The sequence below is a fragment of the Phyllobates terribilis genome, unplaced genomic scaffold (assembly GCF_046119375.1).
Source record: "Phyllobates terribilis strain yellow unplaced genomic scaffold, ASM4611937v1 Scaffold_7__3_contigs__length_470593459, whole genome shotgun sequence".
Lineage (NCBI taxonomy): Eukaryota > Metazoa > Chordata > Amphibia > Anura > Dendrobatidae > Phyllobates > Phyllobates terribilis.
Window position 1 is genome coordinate 244,305,060 of NW_027362767.1, and position 11,333 is coordinate 244,316,392.

An 11,333-nucleotide genomic window follows, 5' to 3' on the forward strand; every position below is an offset into this window, starting at 1 on the left:
ACAGGACACAACATTTTGCCCAAATAGACTGGTCCTACTTTTGTGCACTTTCTAAGAATTTTTCATGTTCTTGGTGGTTTTGGAAGCCGCACTGGTGCCCAAGAACCCATTGATGAGGGTCTACGGAGAGAGGCGTTAAGAGGGAGCAGAGGTGACGAGAGCCCCAACTGACAGCTCCATAGAAAGCAAGATCTGACCCCAGAGTTATGCCGTCCTTCACGTCTACAAAAGGAATGAAGATGGGATTCCCAAGGTTTTAAGTCAAGATGCTAAAAAACATTCCGAATTTCTAGTAGATTATTCCATGGGGCTTTAAGGACATTATTATCACTCTCCCCATTGGGACTCACAATATACATTTCCTATCAGTATGTCTTTGAGATGGGGGAGGAAATCGGAGAATCTGAAGGAAACCCACGCAAACAAGGGGAGAACATACAAACTCCTTGCAGATGTCATCCCTGGTGAGATTTGAACCCAGGACCCCAGCACTGCAAGGCTGCAGTGCTAACCACTGAGCCACCATACAGTACTAACCACTGAGTCACCGTGCTGACCAACCGACCGACTGTCCTGACTTCCATGATGTCTGTATAGCTAGACTTGATGAACCTTGACTGGTTTCACCATATCCCATTGTACTGTAAGATTTCTCACCTGAATTTAGATTTTTTTTACCAAAACTCTGATTAATATAGCAAAAGATAGCACGGCTTATGTCCTGTTTTCTTCCAGTAACTGAGTATCAGATCGGAGTAAAGTGGATGCGATGGGTCTGGCTGAAATATTGTGGCTGATTAAAGCTGACTGGCATTGTGCACACAGTAGAGAAGGAGGAGAGCCGCAGTCACTGCATGATATTCCTCTTTGATACTTAGTTATCAATCAGATTGTTTTCTAGAAAAAAATGTAAAAAAATTTCCAGAAATAAAGAGGATATAAAAATCAGTGTCCATGATTACCTGCTATTTATTTTCTTGGTAATGGCTTTCAGGCTACTTTTTATCTCTTTGACCACTACTACCATCCTGCTTAGCTGCATTGACCATTGGGAGAATGATAATTGGAAATTTACCTCCTGTCATCAGAGGTTCATGAAGGTTTTCTGTCCCTCCCCTATACTTTATACTGCAGCTCGTTTTGTCCAAATTGGCAGTTGATTATAATATTGGTAAGCTGTTGAATACTGCAACTGTGCCCATACTGTACTGTCTAACAAATATGTCACTGGTGCCCCTATAATACATACAGTGGGGGAAATAAGAATTTGATACACTGCTTATTTTGCAGAATCTAAAAAAACTACAGAAAATCACATTGTGTGATTTTTACATAATTAATTTGCATTTTATTACATGAAATAAGTATTTGATCACCTACCAACCAGCAAGAATTCTGGCTCTCACAGACCTGTTAGTTTTTCTTTACGAAGTCCTCCTACTCTGCACTCATTACCTGTATTAATTGCACCTGTTTGAACTCGTTACCTGTATAAAAGACACCTGTCCACACACTCAATCAATCACACTCCAACCTCTCCACCATGGCCAAGACCAAAGAGCTGTCTAAGGACACCAGGGACACAATTATAGACCTGCACAAAGGTGGGGTGGGCTACAGGACAATAGGCAAGCAGCTTGGTGAGAAGGCAACAACTGTTGGCGCAATTATTAGAAAATGGAAGAAACACAAGTTGACTGTCAATCTTCCTCGGCCCGGTGCTCCATGCAAGATCTCACCTTGTGGGGTAAGGATAATTCTGAGAAAGGTCAGGAATCAGCCTAGAACTACACAGCAGGACCTGGTCAATGTACTGAAGAGAACTGGCACCATAGTCTCAAATATTACCATTACTAACACACTATGCACGCACATGTCCAGGCCCGTTAGAAGTTCGCTAATGACCATCTAGATGATCCAGAGGAGGCATGGGAGAAAGTCTAGTGGTCAGATGAGACCAAAATAAAATATTTTCGTATCAACTCCACTCGCCGTGTTTGGAGAAAGAAGAAGGATGAGTATAACCCCAAGAACACCATCACAACCGTGAAGCATGGTGGAGGAAACATAATTTGGGGGTGCTTTTCTGCAAAGGGGACAGGACGACTGCACTGAATTGAAGGGAAGATGGATGAGGTCATATATCGCGAAATTTTGGCCAACAACCTCCTTCCCTCAGTAAGAGCAAAGAAGATGGGTCGTGGCTGGGTCTTCCAGCATGACAATGACCCGAAACACACAGTCAGGGCAACTAAGGAGTGGCTCTGTAAGAAGCATTTCAAGGTCCTGGAGTGGCCTAGCCAGTCTACAGACCTGAGCCCAATAGAAAATCTTTGGAGGGAGCTGAAACTCAATGTTGCCCAGTGACAGCCCCGAAACCAGAAAGATCTGGAGAAGATCTGTATGGAGGAGTGGGCCAAAATCCCTGCTGCAGTGTGTGCAAACCTGGTCAAGAACTACAGGAAACGTCTGACTTCTGTAATTACAAAGGTTTCTGGACCAACTATTAAGTTCTGTTTTTCTATTGTATCAAATACTTATTTCATGCAATAAAATGCAATCTAATTATGGAAAATCATACAATGATTTTCTGGATTTTTTTTTTTAGATTCTGTCTCTCACAGATGAAGTGTACCTATGATAAAAATTACCGACCTCTCCATTCTTTGTAGGTGGGAAAACTTGCAAAATTGGCAGCGTATCAAATACTTATTTTCCCCACTGTACATCTTCGCTGCCTACATTGGTGTTGGCAAATCAGAGACCATTTAGTCCCACCTGTGGCAACCCCTAATTCCACCCAGAAATGCCCATTTGTGGGTGCAGTTTACAAAACACTAACCCTTTCTGGCCTGGGACACCATAAATTTTACAGGACAGTTTTTAAAAAATTGGGACATTCCTGGCAATTTCAGGAAAGTTGGCATGTTTGACTGCATCTAATTTTCTATGAATTTTCATGCAAGCAGCCATCAGATGTTATCTACTGTATACAGAGGTGTTATCAGTTATTGTCACAGATCACCTCCTCCTCCTGGACATCTCCAATTGTGAATGGTGGATCCTGTGTCATCTGCTGTATAGAGAGATGTTATTAGTCATTATACAGGAGGGGGAGAAGGTGAGCTGTGATATCTTTTGTGAATGGTGGATCCTGCATATTCTATATTTCAGTGATATATGTTATTGTATTCCTGTCTGTGATGATAATGCGACAATGGAAAAGTGATCTCTACACATAGGAAGTGTCAACAGTTATGAGGCTGAGAGTGAAAACGACAAGATTTCAGCATTATTTTATTATAGATCCTTAGAGTAAGGAAGGGGTCCATGGCTTCAGGCTTGCCAAGTCACCGAGAGGGTGTGAGAGTTCTACCGAGAGAGCAAGAATAAAAAGAAATGATGAGGGGTGGAACAAAGTTGGGTTGACACAAGGAGTGTCTTTTACTTTTTATCCAGCTGTGAATTTTTATTTTTGCTATCATGTAAGAAACACCTAAATTTATATATGGAACTCCTATAAATATACGAACAGTCTGGGAAGACCATGGAGATTGTTGGAAATCACATGTCAATGTACTTCTTATAGTCTCCCCGGCCATAATCTGAATCCCAGAAACTTCTAGGTTGGGGTTGAGAGCCACTCTAACTATACCAACAAGGAAAATATTAAACAAAAAATAAAATTAAGAAAAATTCTGAAAAAAAATATCTGTAACAAAAACTTGATGTAAACAGTAGGTCATTGTGATTTTTAGGTGACATTCTTGTGATCTAGAGGTGATCTGGTGACAATGTGGACTTCATACACTGGGAATGATTTCATCACTTGTATTTAGGCATTGATTGTGAGCCGGCAGTAGACAAGAAAACTCATCCACCTCCACTAAATGTTCCGATATTGAATAAAATGATCTAATGGTGGTACATGGCCCACATTAGTCTATGCACTGGTTTCCTCCAGGGTAGCTTTGCACTTTTATGATCAGCGTTTTGGGAATACAAGTGATAAACTTGGTTTCTGATCCCAAATTTGACTAGTCCTCATCTTTGGCCTTTGCTTTGGCTTGCAACTTCAGTAAAATTGGAAGCCTCCAGTTAAAGACATTCATGGTCCATGGCAAGATGGGCTCCGGGCTCTGCTCCTCTAGGAGAAAAATGGCCCATAAGAGGTCATTGGTGATCAGATGGATTTGGAAAATGGCCTACTGGACAGTTATGGCTAGGGTGGGGATGGTTTTCTAGTATGTCCCATCAAGTTCTTCTCAAAGCAGGTCTGCAATATGACCACTTGGTCTTCCTCAAATATGTTTGTTCAGTTTTGTATGGGCCCATTAGAGGTTCAGACATTCATTCCTGTAGTTTAGAGGTTGCTTTGTGTTCTCCCTTTAACTAAGCTCAAAAATATGGAGGGACAGACCTCGAGCCCTCTACAATCCTTAGTCATTCACTTTGAAATAACTATTAGGAGTAATGAACATTAAGAAGACTATCCAGCAAAGAGGTCATTTATGGCCTTGTCCATGCTCAAGACATCATGGGCCACCTCTTTTCTTCCTTTATGGCTTGTTGCAAAGTGACATCATGGTGACGTGCTATTATTACTTTCCAATTCCCTCTTTCCTAAAATGTCAGGGTGACTTAAATATCTTTTGCCCAGGGCTCTCCGTAAACTTTGATAAATATTGAAAAGTAATTGTATTACTCACCTGTCTTGGCTCTAGCGTCGGGTATTGCGTCCTCCTCCTGTTCTGACCGTCTCACTCTCCTACTCAACTTCGGTGTCAAAATGCTGTCTGGGTATTCAGGTAATACTCCCATGGACTACAGATGTCTCTAACCTTGTGAACAACCCGGCTCTGCATTCTAGACTCTGTGACAAATCCAGCTCTGCTACATTGAACCTCATGGCAAACACAGCTCTGACAGCCACTTATTTCCTTTCTATTACATTGGGCCAATGGGGATGAAGAGTAATCTCAGGTTCATGGTCAGCTAGTTGGTATTGACAGATTTCACTTTCACTAGGAAATATTGACCCAAGTGTTCGTTATTCCCTAGCATCGGCCCAATGAGAAATGGCGCCGTTGATCGACCATCTAAAGCTTTATACATGACTCGCTGATGAAGGCGCGTGCCCACTGAAATGGATAGGAGCTTACACCGGGGGACTGAATGATCTTGAAATAGGAGTCATGTGCAGTGGACGCGCCATAGAACATGACGGTTTAGGGTTATTGCCGTGCTGGGTTGCTGAAAGACTTTCTTGTCTTCTCGCTGCCAAAGGCTGTTTGTAGTAGCGGTGATTACTAGGAGCAGTCTGTGCTTATGTGCGGAGACTTGCAAGGACACAGTGAACGCAGGAAAAACTGAGGCCGTCTCTGCTGTACAGAACATTTGTGTTTTCTATTGCTGGAGCCGACGCTCCACTCTCGCCAGTCATAACTTTCGTCTTGTCCGACCATTATGAATGTGGAGGACAAATCTGGTCTTTATTAACCAAAGGAGATTTATAGACCGAGGTAGCAGAGCTCGTTTTGTGCATGGTAATAATTCTCTGCCTTATAATTATGCAAAACTATCCTATGTAAAACTACACTGAGTATGTTATGCCATTTTACATAGGACTGCAGGGTATGCCATTACTTTATGAATGGTAGGGGTCCGACCTCTGGGACACCCACCGATCCTGAGAATGAGAGGGAATGAAATGGATGCAATGCTGGTGTCACTGATTTTCTCCTGCACAGCGCCCTCCATGGCTGTGCAGGGAACTGCAGCACAGCTCCATTCAAGTGTACATTGCCAGCTCCAGTGCCTGCCAGCCAGCTACGCAAGGAAAAACAGTGCTAGACCAACGCTGAGTCCCCTTTATTCTTAAAGGGAATCTGTCAGCAGGTTTTTGCTATGTAATCTGAAGACAGCATGATGTAGGGGTTAAAACACAGATTTCAGCGGTGCCTCTCTTATCAAGCTCAGTGTTTGTTTTTTTTACTTGCAATGATTGTTTTAGCACAAAAACCTCAGCATTGCGGGGACACAGCAACTCCAGCCTAACTCCGCCCCCTCCAGTGATAGGCAGCTCACTGTCTATGGACATTGTGCATACAGAGCCTGGTGTGGGCGGGGTTAGCTTTCTCAGCTCTGCTTCATGCGAAATCTAGAAACTCTGATTGTGTCAGAACCGCTGCACCCAGTAAACTAAGTGACACATCGCTGGAATCAGGGTCTCTTTGCCTACATCATTCTGCTCTCAGATGAGGTAGCAAAAACCTGCTGAGATTTTCTTTACGATCTTTAGGATCCCCGACCATAAAATGATTCTGCCCCTTTGAGAGATAGGAAAACCCAAGGATCTATTTCCCCTGCTTAGTCTGTCCTATGCTTTGAATGTGTGTCAGTGAAATTCTGGAATTGTATTCATGAATCACGAAGTTAAAGGAGTCAATAAGGACTTTTTTTTTACCCTATGGGGCAAAGCACTTATCGGCAGGTAGTTACCAACAACTACCTGTCTGTTCTGCCTGGCGATTATCTCTCCCAGCTCAGACCGCTCCTGCTGGTGACTCTCCGGCTTCCTGTGACGTCACGTCGACAGAGAAATTCCCTCTCTTCCGCTCTGTCGATGCAATGGGGACTATGATGGCGCTATACAAGTAAATAAAATATAGGAGGATAACCAGAGTTATATTTCATAAGAACTCTTCATTTATATGTATGGCTGCAGTATATGGGCCTCCCGGAACAATCTGTTAACTGCTGGACTGGACTTATGAAAAGTTAGAGGGACTACCTATTTTAGAAAATCTTTAGGGTCCTCTGTAATATGGCATATATATATATATATATATACACACACATATATATATATATATATATATATATACACAGTACAGACCAAAAGTTTGGACACACCTCATTTAAAGATTTTTCTGTATTTTCATGACTATGAAAATTGTACATTCACACTGAAGGCATCAAAACTATGAATTAACACATGTGGAATTATATACTTAACAAAAAAGTGTGAAACAACTGAAAATATGTCTTATATTCTAGGTTCTTCAAAGTAGCCACCTTTTGCTTTGATGACTGCTTTGCACACTCTTGGCATTCTCTTGATGAGCTTCAAGAGGTAGTCACCGGAAATGGTTTTCACTTCACAGGTGTGCCCTGTCAGGTTTAATAAGTGGGATTTCTTGCCTTATAAATGGGGTTGGGACCATCAGTTGTGTTGTGCAGAAGTCTGGTGGATACACAGCGGATAGTCCTACTGAATAGACTGTTAGAATTTGTATTATGGCAAGAAAAAAGCAGCTAAGTAAAGAAAAACGAGTGGCCATCATTACTTTAAGAAATGAAGGTCAGTCAGTGCGAAAAATTGGGAAAACTTTGAAAGTGTCCCCAAGTACAGTTGCAAAATCCATCAAGCGCTACAAAGAAACTGGCTCACATGAGGACCGCCCCAGGAAAGGAAGACCAAGAGTCACCTCTGCTTCTGAGGATAAGTTTATCCGAGTCACCAGCCTCAGAAATCGCAGGTTAACAGCAGCTCAGATTAGAGACCAGGTCAATGCCACACAGAGTTCTAGCAGCAGACACATCTCTACAACAACTGTTAAGAGGAGACTTTGTGCAGCAGGCCTTCATGGTAAAATAGCTGCTAGGAAACCACTGCTAAGGACAGGCAACAAGCAGAAGAGACTTGTTTGGGCTAAAGAACACAAGGAATGGACATTAGACCAGTGGAAATCTGTGCTTTGGTCTGATGAGTCCAAATTTGAGATCTTTGGTTCCAACCACCGTGTCTTTGTGCGACGCAGAAAAGGTGAACGGATGGACTCTACATGCCTGGCTCCCACCGTGAAGCATGGAGGAGGAGGTGTGATGGTGTGGGGGTGCTTTGCTGGTGACACTGTTGGGGATTTATTCAAAATTGAAGTCATACTGAACCAGCATGGCTACCACAGCATCTTGCAGCGGCATGCTATTCCATCCGGTTTGCGTTTAGTTGGACCATCATTTATTTTTCAACAGGACAATGACCCCAAACACACCTCCAGGCTGTGTAAGGGCTATTTGACCAAGAAGGAGAGTGATGGGGTGCTACGCCAGATGACCTGGACTCCACAGTCAACAGACCTGAACCCAATCGAGAAGGTTTGGGATGAGCTGGACCGCAGAGTGAAGGCAAAAGGGCCAACAAGTGCTAAGCATCTCTGGGAACTCCTTCAAGATTGTTGGAAGACCATTTCCGGTGACTACCTCTTGAAGCTCATCAAGAGAATGCCAAGAGTGTGCAAAGCAGTCATCAAAGCAAAAGGTGGCTACTTTGAAGAACCTAGAATATAAGACATATTTTCAGTTGTTTCACACTTTTTTGTTAAGTATATAATTCCACATGTGTTAATTCATAGTTTTGATGCCTTTAGTGTGAATGTACAATTTTCATAGTCATGAAAATACAGAAAAATCTTTAAATGAGAAGGTGTGTCCAAACTTTTGGTCTGTACTGTATATATAGTCATATGCTGTTGCTTCAACCCCAGTAAGCAATCAGCAATCTGTGGACAAACCTGTTCAATTTCTCAACAGCTCCCCCGCAGGAGAAATGAAGCATTACACAGTTTTTATTGAAAAAAAAAAAATCAGCTGTCCAGACAATGAGCAGATTTGCGAGGGTCTTTGGAGGAGCAAATCTTGACCAAGGAAGGATTTCTCTATTATCTTTATTACGGTTATATAGGGGGTTTCAAAGAAAACAGCCCCTTTACCAAACCCCAAATAAACACAATATTGCATTTAATGGATGTGATTTGATCGGTCGGTCGCCTGTATAGTGATCGGCCCCGCCTGTATAGTGATCGGCCCCGCCCGTAAAGAGATCGGCCCGCCCGTATAGTGATCGGCCCGCCTGTATAATGATAATTCTTACCAATCTCAATCTATGGTCGCATTATGTAACAACTCTTAATAAACCTTTCTAACTATTACGTCAGTATCAGTCGTGTCTGATCTACACAGGGTGTAGTACGTCTTTAATTTCCAGCCCGCTCGGTGATATTCTGAGCTTTGAGGGTGATGAGAAAACAAGTTTTAGACCCTGAACAAGAGACAAGCCTGGTTGTTTCACTGAAGATCTGTGCCGACTGTCTTCTCTCTCCAGCCTCACATCATGATTAATTTATCAGGGGCTTATGAATATGCAGATGAGCTTGCTTCTCTCCCGCATCCCCAGCTATTTTTTTAAAGGGCCAGTCAGGGTTGGCTGAAACAGCATCTTTCCATAGCAAATTCCCCTCACATCAACATCATCTCCAGCACTAAAAAAATGAGGTGCCACTGATGCACTGAGCAGTGTGCGCCCTGAGCTTGTCAGGGTGCGGGATATATATATATTTTTTGGAAGCCTTTCATATTGTGCGGCATGGCTATTGTATTGTGCTACTCCCCACCCCCCCCACCCAAATTTTTTTTTAATATTTTTACCTGCTTGCAGTGAAGCTGAAAAAAAACATCCTGAGCTAATCCAGCTGCGGGGTTGTTACAATGTATCAGTTCAGGCATTCCTCCACTTCAACACAAATACCTCTTAATCTGCACTGATACATTGTAGCAACACAGCAGTTGTGTGAGCAGGACTAGATCCCACTGTGTTCTTATTCTCCAAATGTAAACAAGGAATGTTACGGTTTACTAGCAGCAAGCAGAGATCTTGCACTTAGTACATATTAGATAGTTGGAGAAGTTTTCATTATTAACATACAATTGGAAAACTCCTTTAAGGATCAAAGAACCACTACTGACAAATGAATCCACTGTATTTTGCTTAGTGCCGGTTCCGAGGGGGTGGAGACTGTCATAGGGATGCTCTCATTGGTGTTCCTTGAATTCTTCCGTCATGCTCCGCCCCTGAAGATCTTATAGTTGTTGTTTTTTTACAGAGTATAAAAAATAGAAACTGAGATCTTTAAAGAACAGATGAAACCTAATATTACAATGAGCAATGGATCGGTTTGCCAAAAAAGGGATCTAATTAAAGGACTGGCCATTCCAATGTAATACATAGTTCAGAATAAAGTCCATGTTGCTTAATGGGGTTTCCGGGATTAAAAAACAAAACAACATGGTTGCTTTCATCAAACACAGTGCCACTCCTGTCCATGGCTTGTGTGGGGTATTGCAGCTCAGCTCCATTGATGTGGCTGGGTCTGAATTGCAATACCATACATAACCTGTAGTCAGGTGTGGAGCTGTTTAGTGGAAGAAAACACATGTTTTTCTAATCTTGGATATTCCCCTTTTACAAGAAGGGGAGACATTTTAACTCCTTCATTGGCACTTTGGAGGAAGTTTAGTTTTAGTAATTTAGTTCTAATTATCGAATGTTACGCAGATTATGTCGGGAAGAGGTTCCCGTTAAATCTACAAGGTGCTGCAAGTTGCACCATTTTAATCATACCACTTTTTCCCCCTTTTGGTCATGTAATTTTACCTTGATTGCATGCCATGAATTGTGAGCCTATATGCCCAGCAGGAGCCCACATCAACGATTTCTTTCTTCTCAACTGGAAGTATTCACCTTTGCTTAAGGGTAATCGGGGCCACAGAACCATCCTAGAATAAAAAATATTAAATAGTCCAGGGTAAAAAATGTAAAAAAAAAATCAGTATCCAAAATAAACCCGTACATTATTTTTTTTATTTTTTTTTTATCCATGCTATTGTTTTCAATTTTCTATAATATATTTTCTTTATTTTACCCCCCTCACCCAGCGCCGTTGTTATAATTTTATAGGGTTATGATTTTTTTTTAACCTAGGGCTTCCAGTTCTACTAGGGAGGCAAAACCGGGCTATGACCTTAGATCTTCCATGTTTCACAGCCCGTGCTCTTAACTACTCTGCCTCCCCTCAGAAGTGGCCTGATGGTGCAAACATAAAGACTCTGCAACCCTAGTAGGGAACAGCTGCGGAGGAGAGCGCCATTAGCATACAGCAGATAGCATTCATTCATGAGAACACATGGACACCCACACATATGGGAACTCAGGTGACGGTGGGCAATGTGCTGCCTCCCCCCACCCTCCAAAAAAAAAAAGTGCCAGCCTCTTTGGGTATATAAATGACATTGAGGTTTTAGGATGCCAATCATCCATGCACATTGGAGGCAGCAATATTGTGCAGTGAGCCAAACTGTACTGGAGGCACAAGGCCTCAGGAGCCTCACCCCTCTATAACAATGTATAGTTCTAAAAAAATAAATACTAAATATATATATATATTTATTTTATTAGTATTTTTTTATAATATATTTTTATATATTATAAAAAA